Source organism: Asparagus officinalis, chromosome 5 (genome assembly GCF_001876935.1).
Source record: "Asparagus officinalis chromosome 5, Aspof.V1, whole genome shotgun sequence".
Classification (NCBI taxonomy): Eukaryota; Viridiplantae; Streptophyta; class Magnoliopsida; order Asparagales; family Asparagaceae; genus Asparagus; species Asparagus officinalis.
Genome location: NC_033798.1, coordinates 46,748,155 through 46,760,933, shown reverse-complemented (window position 1 = coordinate 46,760,933; position 12,779 = coordinate 46,748,155).

The following is a 12,779-nucleotide window of genomic DNA, read 5'->3' as shown; positions in this document are numbered from 1 at the left end:
CGTGTTAGGCGCAGACTTATCCCTGCTTAGGATTCGGGATAAACTTCCTAGGATGAATCCTGAATTCTTCGAAAAGGATTGGTATGGGGAAGGAAGAATTTTATATTCTATTCCCCGAACAAAGAAGGAAAGGAGACTCGAGGTGGGATCTCCACCCCCAGAATCCGGAAAGGTGAAACTAAGAGTGGGATCTCCACTCCGAGAATCAAAAAGATTCGGATAACCCTAACTGTCGGAAGGTTTGATTATCGAACTAAAGATGAATTTCTCGTTTATCGAGAATGAATCGTGGTTTTGGTCCTAACTGTAGGAAGGTTTGACCAAGTGGGAGGTTTGAGGTGACCCTAACTGTAGGAAGGTTTGATCACTCGATTTGAAAGTGGACCTCTCGTTCATTGGAGGAATCGAGAGGGGTTTTTGGTTTTGGTCCTAACTGTAGAAAGGTTTGACCGAATGGAAGGTTTAAGACGATCCTAACTGTAGGAAGGTTTGATCGCTTGATTTGTGGACCTCTCGTTCATTGGGAGAATCGAGAGGGGATTTTGACTGTGGTCCTAACTGTAAGAAGGTTTGACCAATCAGGAACTTTACGTCCAGACTCTAACAGAGAGAGTGTTGAGTGCACAGACACAGTGAGAACTTGAATGGGAGTCCTTATTCATTACATTGCTGTGGTTTTGGGAACTTCCCGTTACATAAATCGTCCACCCCCAGTTTCCTCTGCGGAACTGGTTCGGACATTATTATCAGTTAACTAACCGGGTTATCCTTAAGAATATTAGCTTAATATTCTCCAGGAACTTCCCGTCAAAAGTGGGGAAACAGTTTAGACTCATATACCTATTGGATAATTTAAAATGAATTAAATTTAGAAAAAGATTATTTTCTGATTATGTAGATGCTGTTTCTGATTTATATTTCTTATTTTGATTATCTGAAATGTTACGATATTATTACACATGATTAGTTACATTGATTGATTGCTCCATGTTGTGATTGAGAATCATTAGGAGTTTATGACTATAGTTGATTTAGAAAATACAAGAGAGTTGGGATGAGAAAGTCCATGTTCATGTGATTGGATAAGGCTGTTGATGTATCTTCCAGGCCTCCCCATGATCCAGTGTAGCTTGGGGTTGGTTTGTTGGGTCAAAGTGGAGCCGGTGTAGCCACTTTGGTCCATGAGCTTGATATTCACCTGATTCTTGCTTGAGTTCGAACCAGGCCGGAATCGGATTGCGTGTAGCCCTCTGACCGATCAAGTGTAGCGGCGTATGGGGTGCATGTAGAGGATTTGTGAATGGCTAGTTATCTGATGACAGGAGCGTTGACTCTGTGTAGTGGCGTATTGGGTGCACGTAGGGGATTTGTGAACAGCCAGTTATCTGATGACAGGAGCGTTGACTCTGTGTGAGATGTGGACCAGTGAGTTGTGATAGGATGGCCCGTTGTTTTCTTTTCATACATAGATCGGGATTAATATTTAATTATTTACAATTCGAGATATATGGTATATACATGAGGGTTTCCTTGTTTGGATTATTTCGCTCGACGTACTACGTCTCTTGTTGTAGATTTTTAAATATTAATTCTATCTATTGTGTGATCTTGTTGTTTGGATGATTAGACTGATCGCTAGCTGCATGATTCGTTACCTGATCGATTCTGGATGCTTATTGTTATCATAATTTAGTAGTGTTTTCATGTTGATTTGTGGATTTCAGTTGTACGTTCTTTTGTTGTTTCTGTTATCGTATCGTTTTTCGCATTGGATTTCCGTTCGTTCTATTTTCTTTTTGGGGTCGGGTCTTGCCGTGTGCCATACACGCTGACATACACCTATTTTCTCTGGTGTATGTCAGACTTAGAGGAAGAACATGTTCAGCTGGGAGGTCATCAGGAGCCAGAGGATTCTCAGCAGGAGTGCCTAGCGGATGGAGCAGAAGAAGAAGCTAAAGCTTAGTTATTGGTCCTCAGTTTTCTTTTGTACTACCTTTTACTTTCATTTGATCAGTGTATTTTTATATTCTCCAGTATTTCATTCAGATAGTTTGTATAAGGGCATGTTGACCCGAATATTATGTCTGGGATGAATATTCATTTGTGATATGTGTTATTTTATTCTGTGTTGTTCATTATATTCTTGCTGATTGTGATCGGGGACCTGTGACTTCGTATTGTACTTAATTCCAGACGCTTAGCGTATTAGGTTGAGGAGAAACATTTATTTTTATTTATTCTCCTTGATCTATTATGTCGCGGGCTTGTTCACATTCCGGTTCCCGTGTATTTTGGGAAGCGGGGCGTGACATGTTTTTTTTGGTGGCCCATGCAGGTCACGGTCCCGAGTCCTCACTAGTAAGAATATGGTAGACAATTTAGATACATATCATATTTCATCCGTAAGACTATGATTAAGTTCTTATACTATTATCTTAATAACTATGTTTTAACTCCTATTTTCTAATATATTGTTTTGATTTTAACCCTAATTCTTTGATCCTCATTTTCCTTCAGAACTATGGTGGGTACTCGCGGTTTTAGTAACCCATCTAGTAGCAGTGCCCTACAGCCTGAAGTGGATCCAAACCAACTTCTGGTGATTGTTTTCGGTAAAAGTTGCCTTCATTGTTGAATTCATTATAATCTGGATTGTTTACAAAGAATTCAGATATTCAATAAAAAGAATAAGAAAAATGAAAGATTACAACTTTTCGAAAATAACACAAGATCCGTTCGTCATTTCTTGATTGCGTGGGTCTTTAGCCGGTGACGGGGACGTTGATATCCGTGGACAACCTGGCAATCAGATCAGGTCCAGAACTCCGTCGTTTCGCGAAGGAATCTAGAAGCAAAAGCGCCTATCTCGACAACAGCGAGATAATTGCTCTTCTTAGAATTACCACAACGGGATAATACTAAGGATTGGATGTGGGTGATGCAGATCTGACGATTCTCGATCTCTTGCATTGAAGAACTCGATCACTCTTCAGTCCGACAGGGCTTCGCCAATTCTCCAAGACTCCAGATCTGAAAAAATGAGGCACCGGGGTCCGTATTTATAGGCACGGGACGAATCTGAGTTGGAGACACCCTCTAGTGTCTCAACCAGCGCCGAGACACCCAAGGGTGTCTCAGCCTTGGCTGAGACACTCCGGGTGTCTCAGTTTAGCCTGAGACCCTCGTTTATGCCTATTTGATTGTTTCCGTCGTAAATTCTTCGTCCGAACTCGGATTTAAGTGATTCAAAGTGCGTTGGAAAGCCGACGGGGAGTTCTATAAGCTACAATGATTAAATCATCCGTGGAATAAATGAGACATGAAGGATATTTCGCCATTTGTGAACGATACGAGGTTCCCGATCGGTTCATATCTTCATCATTCCGAAGTTCCGTTGTTTCACGTAGTTTGTCGGTTTACTCCAAGCGTTCACCGACATCGATCAAGCTTCTGTGAACCAGATGGTGACGTTCATCATTATTTCTTAACACTGAACTGTTTGTGGAGACCTATAGGCAATTTTCGATGCCTACAGATACCCCCTCCAAAGCGTTCCAGACTCGTTTCTTTTGTAGGAGAGGCTGGAATACTTTGGATGTGATTGGTCTAGCCTTCAGTCGGCATAAAGGACCTGTAGTTAGCTTCGATTCTTGACTCCTTCGATTTTCAGTCTACTCGATGTTTTGATGAATAGCTGAAATCCTTCCGGCGCTGCGTTTATCGTCTGGCCGTCGTCGAAGTCTCAAATCTACAACTGATGAGTTAAGTTTGGCTCGTGTCATTGAGTTGACTTTTTGATCGCAACACGTTGACTGGCGTTGACCTAGGGTTACGCGTTGACCGGCGCTGGCCCTAGGGTTTCGAATCGTCGTACGTTGACTTTTTGATCGCAACGCATTGACTGGCGTTGACCTAGGGTTACGCATTGACCGGCATTGACCCTAGGGTTTTGAATGTCATACGTCGACTTTTTGATCGCAACGCGTTGACTGGCGTTGACCTAGGGTTACGCGTTGACCGGCATTGACCATAGGGTTTCGAACGTTACACATCGACTTTTAAATCGTAACGCGTTGACTGGCGTTGACCTAGGGTTATGCGTTGACCGGCATTGGCCCTAGGGTTTTGAACCGTCGTATGTTGACTTTTTGATCGCAACGCATTGACTAGCGTTGACCTAGGGTTACGCGTTGACCGGCGTTGACCCTATGGTTTCGAACGTCACACGTCGACTTTTTGATCGCAACGCGTTGACTGGCGTTGACCTAGGGTTACGCGTTGACCGGCGTTGACCCTAGGGTTTCGAACGTCACACATCGATTTTTTGATCGCAACGCGTTGACTGGCGTTGACCTAGGGTTACGCGTTAACCGGCGTTGACCCTAGGGTTTTGAATCGTCGTACGTTGACTTTTGATCGCAACACATTGACTGGCGTTGACCTAGGGTTACGTATTGACCGGCGTTAACCCTAGGGTTTTGCACCGTCGTACGTTGACTTTTGATCGCAACGCGTTGACTGGCGTTGACCTAGGGTTACGCGTTGACCGGCGTTGACCCTAGGGTTTTGAACCGTCGTATGTTGATTTTTGATCGCAACGTATTGACTGGCGTTGACCTAGGGTTACGCGTTGACCGGCGTTGACCCTAGGGTTTCGAACCGTCGTACGTTGACTTTTGATCGCAACGCGTTGACTGGCGTTGACCTAGGGTTACGCGTTGACTGGCGTTGACCTTAGGGTTTCGAACCGTCGTATGTTGATTAGTGTTGATTTTGTCAGAACATCCACCAATCGACGAAAACGGGCGAAAACGAACTTCAAAAAGGGATCCGGGCGGCTCGAACTGGGTTGAGACTCCCGAGGGTGTCTCAACCTTGGCCGAGACACCCTTGGGTGTCTCGGCCAAAACCGAGACACCCTAGGGTGTCTCGGTTCAAGGCCGAGACCCCCCCCCCCCTTATTTTTTTTCTTTTTTTCCTTTTTTGTTGTTTTGTTTCCCTTCTTGTTTTGGTTTTGTTTCCTCTTTTGTTTTCCCTCTCTTTCCAAAATTTCAAAAGAGTCCCATTCCCTCTCAAAAACCCTATCTTCTACCTCTTATCCATCCACCATTGTTTTCTTTCTTTAAGAACTCCAAAACCCATCAACCTCTCTTTTTTAAAACCCCTCAACTCAATACAAAAATTCGGATTTTGGTGCTCTCTCCTTGGCCAAAATTCTTCTCTCCTCAAAGCTAGGGTTTTTCTTCATCATCAAGCTCAAGGGAGGTCTCTTAATTTGGGTAAGCTTCTCCTCCAAAAACTCTCTCATTTTTTGACAAAGATTGAAACTTTATACTTGTAATGAGGGTATGCCACGAATTTGCATGCAAAGATTATAGCTTTTTGTTCTCATGAGTTAGAAGATAGGCTCTTTGATGATGGGTTGTGTATGCACAAAGTTTTGGGGGTCTTATGCAAAAAAACATAATATGGCCGAAATTAAGGGGCTTTTGTGCAAAAGTGGACTGGAATTTGAGGGTTTTTATGCAAAGTGGGCTGAAATTTAGGACTGAAATTCTAAAAGTTTTGACCACAAACCCATGACTAAAATTTTGAGAAAGGTATGCGAAAACCAAACCGAAATTTGTGGAGGGGTTTATTTGCAAAATTGGCTAAATTTTATAAAAGGGTTTATTTGTAAAATTAACCAAAATTGTGGGATATTGGGGGTGTTAGATGAACAAATATGATGACCATGATCCAATTCGAGCGTGTCCTTGACCCGAATTTAGCCTTGAATACGAGGGGTATTTTGGGTATTTTACCAAAATTTATCGCAAAATGACAATCATTGTTTTGTATGCACGAAATTTGTAGGTTTAATTAGACTTCAACTATAAAATCCTATTTATTCATAGGATTTTAGTTAAAGTTCTTAATTTTCCTTTTAAATTTCGTGTATTCATATTTTAGATTGTACCTGACCTACTGATTTTCATTGCAGATTCTCGATGTCTCCGCGTCGACCTCGACTTCATAGGAGTCGCTCCCTTTCGCAGCATAGCGAGGGAGAGGTTCCCACGGCATCCTCTCCAACGACATCCTTTTTCGGGGGTGAGCATTTATACTTTGTATATCCCTGATTGATCCCTTCGTGGGTCATTCAGGAAGAACCGACATCCTCCTTCGCGGGGATCGAGGTTTCAGGATATTCGTGGTTCCAGTACACCCTCGTTTGGCCCCTTCGTGGGTCATTCGGGAAGGACCGACACCCTCCTTCGCGGGGGTCGAGGATTCAGGAAGTTCACGGTGCTGTCACACCCTCGTCTGGCCCCTTCGCGGGTCATTTGGGAAGGGCCGACACCCTCCTTCGTGGGGGTCGAGGTTTCGGACTTGTTTTGCTTGGCCAATTCAAGTCTTCCGGTATATTAGGGCGATTTTGTGTCATCTTACACCTTATAGGTTGGTGTATGTTACCACATTATTTACGTGATGATGCATACCGTTCTTCCAGTGTAGGACACTCAAAATCGTCTCTCCAATTACCCCGTGAATGATCTTATCTCGCTCTTTATGAGATGGATTTAATTCATGGATGAGTTTTCTCTTCTGTTGCTGATAGGCAAGCCATTGGCACGACTCTTCAGTTGAATTCCTACGATAGGAGGATGGTGAGACCCGAAATCATCATAATATCCGACGATGAGGGGGAAGAGGATCTCATTTCTACAATTATGCCTGGCCAAGAATCTGCCCTCCCGGTCTCCGAATCCGTGCAGGGCATCCTCCAAAAATTAGAGAAAGCTATGCAACAAACGGCCACCACCATTAGTTTTGGGCGGGGAAGATTTTATGATTTGCTCCCTTTCATAGCAGATAGTCTTAAGGATATTCGGCGTGTAGGTGGTATCCGGCTAGCTAGACGATGTAATTTAAAGTTGACTTGCTTAGAGGAACTCATGTATCGCTTGGAAGAGCTAGTATACTCCGACCCACATGATGAGGCCACGCCGCTCATGATCGATGCTCGGATTCAGAGGATACACGAGCGTAAGGCCCGAGCGAGACGCATATCGGGGCAAGAAATCATCATTGCGAACTTGTACGAACGACAACGTCATCTGCGAACTAAAATAGATGCTTATAACAACATTGCTGATAGTACGGGGATTAGGACCGTCCAAGGGGAGAGTACTTTAAAAGATTTTGAGCTCGAGATCACCAGAGTTCAAAATGTTTATAAAAGAGAATTGGAGGCCCTACACGCACTGTATCGAGAAGACGTGGCTGCCGACGCTGCCACCGTTCTTACTAATGCCAAGCTTCAGAAGAAAGAAGGGAAGAAAGTTCGAGCGGAACAGGCAAAGAAGCTTGCTGCTGTTAAGGCTAAAATTGCTTCCTTCAGTTTGTTAGATCTGATTTGAGACGTCTTCTTGTATCTCCATTTGGCCTAATCTTACAATGTTGAATATGCGGTCTTTTGTCCTTTTTACGGTCAAAGACTAACCGGCAATGCGTGTTAGACATAGACTTCGGGATTTTTGGCAAACCCCCAGCCTTCAACGGGTTTGACATGCCTTTACCGATTACCGTTTGAATCGGGCTAGTATGCAGATTGTTTTAGTCCGTTCTACATGTAATGTTGTGCTAAGAGAATTACTTCTCTTAGACTTAATGCTATGATTTTGAATACATAGACTTCGCCATTTCTTACAGGAATATGGCATCCGGCAACGCGTATTAGACGTTGACTCATCCCTACTTAGGATTCAGGATAAAAGTCCCCAGAATTATACTCTGGTGTCTTTTTCAATCGGTGAAAGACTAAACCGGCGACGTGTGTTAGACGTAGACTTAGGATTTTTGGCAAACCCCCAGCCTTCAACGGGTTTGACGAGCCTTTACCGACTACCGTTTGAGTCGGGCTAGCATGTAAATTATTAAAACCCGTCTCACATGTAACGTTGTGCTAAGAGAATTGCTTCTCTTAGACTTAATGCTATGATTTTGAATACATAGCCTTTGCCATTTCTTACGGGAATATGGCATCCGGCAACGCGTGTTAGGCGTTGACTCATCCCTACTTAGGATTCGGGATAAAAGTCTCCAGAATTATACTCTGGTGTCTTTTTCAATCGGTGAAAGACTAAACCGGCGACGCGTGTTAGGCGTAGGCTTATCTCTATTTAGGAGTTGAGATAAAATTCTCCGTGCACAAAGTGCACGGATTAAAAGTTAGGAATTGTGTCTTTTCTCAGAGTAAAGACGGACTGGAAAATGGAAGAGGAAGAATTTTATATTCTATCTCCCGGCACTGAAGAGGAAGAATTTTATATTCTATCTACAGTTGGAAAGGAAACTCAAGGTGGGATCTCCACCCCCAGAATCCGAAATGATGAAACTAAGAGTGGGATCTCCACTCCGAGAATCGGAAAGATTCAAACGACCCTAACTTTTATAGGATTGGTCATTCGATCCAAAAAGAGTCCCTCATTTATTAAGGAGAAAGCCCAATTTCGACCCTAACTTTTATAGGTTTGGTGGAAAAAGGAACAAAGGCAGACTTTCGTTTATCGAAAAGGAATGACTTGGTCTTAGTCCTAACTATCTGTAGGTTTGACTAAGTGAGATTGGGAACAATCCTAACTTTTATAGGTTTGATTGTTCGAATTGAAAGTGGACCTCTCGTTCATGGAAGGAATCGAGAGAGGAATTTGGCTTTGGCCCTAACTTTTATAGGTTTGACCTGAAAGCAAAGAGAGTGGAATACAGGTAGCAATGAAAATGTCAACTCGTACTATCACTCAAAGGAGTACTTCAATGCTAAGTGATTAGGACCTAACATGTTGAGTCTGAGAATTGCCAATGACTGGCGGATAGAAATTTTGGTGAATCCACCATCGATTAATTTGATCAGCAGATGGTTTGGTGAGGAAAGATTAACCTGTCAAAGGATTGGATCTCGTCTCACAAAAATAACTCATGAGAGTTAGAGAATTTGACAATAATAAGAGGAAACATTCCGACATTCAGAGTTTAAATGTGGATCTCTTATTTATCACTTTTACAGTGATTGGGTTATCCCTAAGAATACCACATGTGGTATTCTTCCGGGAACTTCCCGATACATACAAAGAAAACAGTTTATACTTATATACCCGTTGGAGCTTTGAAAGAAGCAGTTTATACTCGTATACTTTTCGGAGTGTGGCGGTCGTTCTCATTCGGTTTGTTCTGCCATTGAGACGCCGGCTTCAACTAAGGCCTGTATTGTGTTTTTGAGAGTGATACAAGTCTTGGTGGAATGATGGATCCTCCTGTGGTATTCACAATATTTTGGGTCTGAACTCCCGTTGGATTCCTCCTGGCTTTTAATAGGTGGGAGCTTGATTTTGTCGTTTTTAGGAGGTACTTGAGGATGGCTGGAACCTCATCATCCTTGAAAGAGTATCGTTGTATCTGAAGCGACTGTTGTGGCGATCACTCCCATGGCTGTCGTTGTGACGTTTGATCAACAGCGAACCCGGGTACAAATTCTGATTGACTTTCCTCAACTCTCTTTCTTTTAGGATAGCGTCTAGTCGAGGTGGTGACAGACTCGACTTCTTTCTGCTTTTCATCTTCATTTTCATTTCTCTTCGAGTGATGTCGAGAAGTAGGAATTGGTCCACCCCCAGTGTCATTGAAGGATCTTATCGTACCACCCCCAGTGTTATTAAGGGGTGAATCAGTCTTGATGACCATATTCAGATTCGGACTATTGTTATTTGTCCTATTTGGAATAGACGTGATTGGTGAAGCGCAACAGCTAGACCCAGCCTGATGATCAGATTTAGGAAATTTACACCTTTCAGCTTGCAACTCTCTTATTTGTCGCATAGCCAATTCCATCTTACCCTCAAATTCTTCTTTCTGCTTGATTAACGCTTCTTGAACTATTTGAGTGAGCTGGTCAGGAGTAATGGTGAACGCATCTCTAGTGTTTTTAGAAAGACGTGATAACTCGTGTAGAGTTACTTTCACTGGGATGTTAGCCAATTGGGTCATAACATCGAAGTGGTATGAAGCCCTTGAATTTTCCGGTCTGTCTCTTCCAAACTGTTGATTGAATTGAGACTGCCTCGGGTTTTGAACACCTTGGTGGCAGGGGCTCCTGTTGGGTCTTCTCAGCAGGTGCGGGGGTAGTTGTAATCATCTCCACCCCAGCCAGTCGATCAGAAACACTTGGATATTTGAAACGATACTCGTTCCCATTTCTGGTGGTGAGGACTGGTTCTTCGGTGGTTACTAGAGTTGCATGTTCATTATCAAAAAATGAGAAAGTAGGGATTGTTTCCTCGTCTTCCTCTGGGATGGCCGAGGCTCCGCAACAGGACTTTCCTTTTCTCTTTGACTTCTTAGAAGAGGATCCGGTCCACTGTTCATCTCTAATCAGACCGGGGTGAACCCAAAGAATCTCGCCATTTGGGGTTGTGTGTGGCACAAGTCCTTTCTGGCGTTGCTTGTAAGGATCGTCGTTGACGGTCTTCATTGCCACATTTATCACGGGCTCAGGCTCAAACCAATTCAAAGGAACAGACCCAAAGCTGATTGAAACTGCATTTGCACCCACATTCTTTTCCTTAGGTTGCTTCATAGTGATGACCCCAACATCAATCAAAGCTTGGATCTTGTCTTTTAGGGCGTAACACGACTTGGTGGGGTGGTGCACCGCTCTGTGGAATGCGTAGTATTTCGGATCATTAACCCTTTTGGCGTCTTCCTGATCTTGGATCGGAGGCAACTTAATCTTGTTGTTTTCCACGAGGTATTTGAAAATACCGGGGACTTCATCTTCTTTGAATGAGTAGACCTTCAGGAATTTTGGTTCCGAAGTCTTCTGTTTCTGAGGCTGTTGTTGCCACCGTGACTGCTGCTGTTGTGGTTGCGATTGCACTTTGAATGTTTGGTTCGCGTCCACTACATTCACTTGCGCTTTCCCTTTTCCCTTAGAAACAAAATTCTGTTGCGGGGCTGGTGCCGTCGTTTGACCTCTTTCGGCCTTTTTCCTTTTGAGGAAACGTTCGGCTCTTTCCCCTCGGACCTTCAAATCTTTCCAGGTCTTCGACGGTGCCATTCCCATGGCTTCGAGAATATCCAATGAAAGATTATTGTGACAAGTCTCTAGGATGAAGTCTTCGTTAATCGGATCCCTACAATTCATAGCTTTGTTCCGGAATCGTTTGATGAAATTCTCCACTAACTCTCCGTCCTTTTGCTTCTCATCAAATAATGTCCCGATCGAGACCTCAGTGTCGTCGTCGAAGAAATTTGTGAGGAACATGTCCTCCATGTCATCCCAACTGCTGATACTCCCCGGCTTAAGGCGGTGATACCAATCGAAGGCTGCTCCGCGAAGAGTGCCAACGAATGACCGCACCATTAAGGGTTCATTCCCGGAGATTATTTCTAAACAGTGTTGTAAATAGCGGCAAATAGCGGGGCAATAGCGGGGCTATAGCGGATCGCGGCCCCTCAGCACTACGCGTAGGGGGTTCGTGGCGGGATTTAGCGAAAAAACCGCGAAGCGCTCGAATAGCGCGCAAAAGCGCTCAAAAGCGGCTGAAAGCGCTCAAAAGCGGCGAAAACCCGCTAAACCCGAAACCCGCTATCAAACGCTGTCAAATTTTTCGCCCCCCAACCCGAACCCGAACCTGAACCCGACTCGTTAAAAGGGGAAAAAAATCGGCCACGACGAATTTTCGTCTTCTCCGCAGCTCCAAAGTCCGAACCCTAGCCGCCTCCTTCGTCTTCCAAGCCACGACGAATTTTCGTCTTCTCCGCAGCTCCAAAGTCCGAACCCTAGCCGCCTCCTTCGTCTTCCAAGCAGCTCCGAACCCTAGCTGCTCCAACTTCCAAGCTCCAGCTTCCAAGCTCCAGCTTCCAAGCTCCGAACCCTAGCCGCTCCAACTTCCAAGCTCCAGCTTCCAAGCATCTCCGAACCCTAGCCGTTCCGAAGTCCGAACCCTAGCCGCTCCAGTTTCCAGCGAACAGATCCGCTCCAACTTCCAAGCTCCAGCGAACAGCTCCCCTCCAAGCTCCAGCTCCAGTGCTCCAGCCTCCTTCTGCCGCTCCAAGCTCCAGCTCTGTTGGCTAGTTTTGCAACAGAGGAAAAGGTGTAAATCTCCTCTAAACCTTCTTTTTTATCCAATTTTATCTTTTTTTAACCAATTTCTGTCTTCCCTTTCAATGAACTACAATTTCTGTTTATTAATATGAGTTCCTAAATGAACACTGTTCTCTGTTGTTTAGCTCTATTGTGGGGTTCTTTTGTTCTCTGTTGTGGGTTATTTGGAAATAGCTCTGCTAGATATTTTTTGTGCTATACAATTGATAATGCAGCATGCTTTGGGATAAAATATGTGTGAACGGCTTATCAATTAAAAAACAATTAGTGTGGTTTTGATGTAAACCATTTCTCAAAAGTTTGAGTTTATTTTATTGCTAATAGATAGCACAAATATCATATAGGATTGCATGATTTGCAGGAGATAGTTGTCTTGCATGAGTATGACCTGAGAAATCCCAGTGCCTCTTCTGCCCACTCACATTTCTCTAAAGATAGCTTCTAGCACTTAGCTATATTTCTTGAATTTCTTCATAATTTCATTCGTACAACAAATGTTATTTACTGATAATACAAAAAATTTACAACTAATTAATATGTATGCGATGAACGACTTGATCTTCATAATCATTAGCTGCAAAGGAGAGATCAGTGCCCTTGAGATTTCTAACTTCCAGAAAACCTGTATAATCAA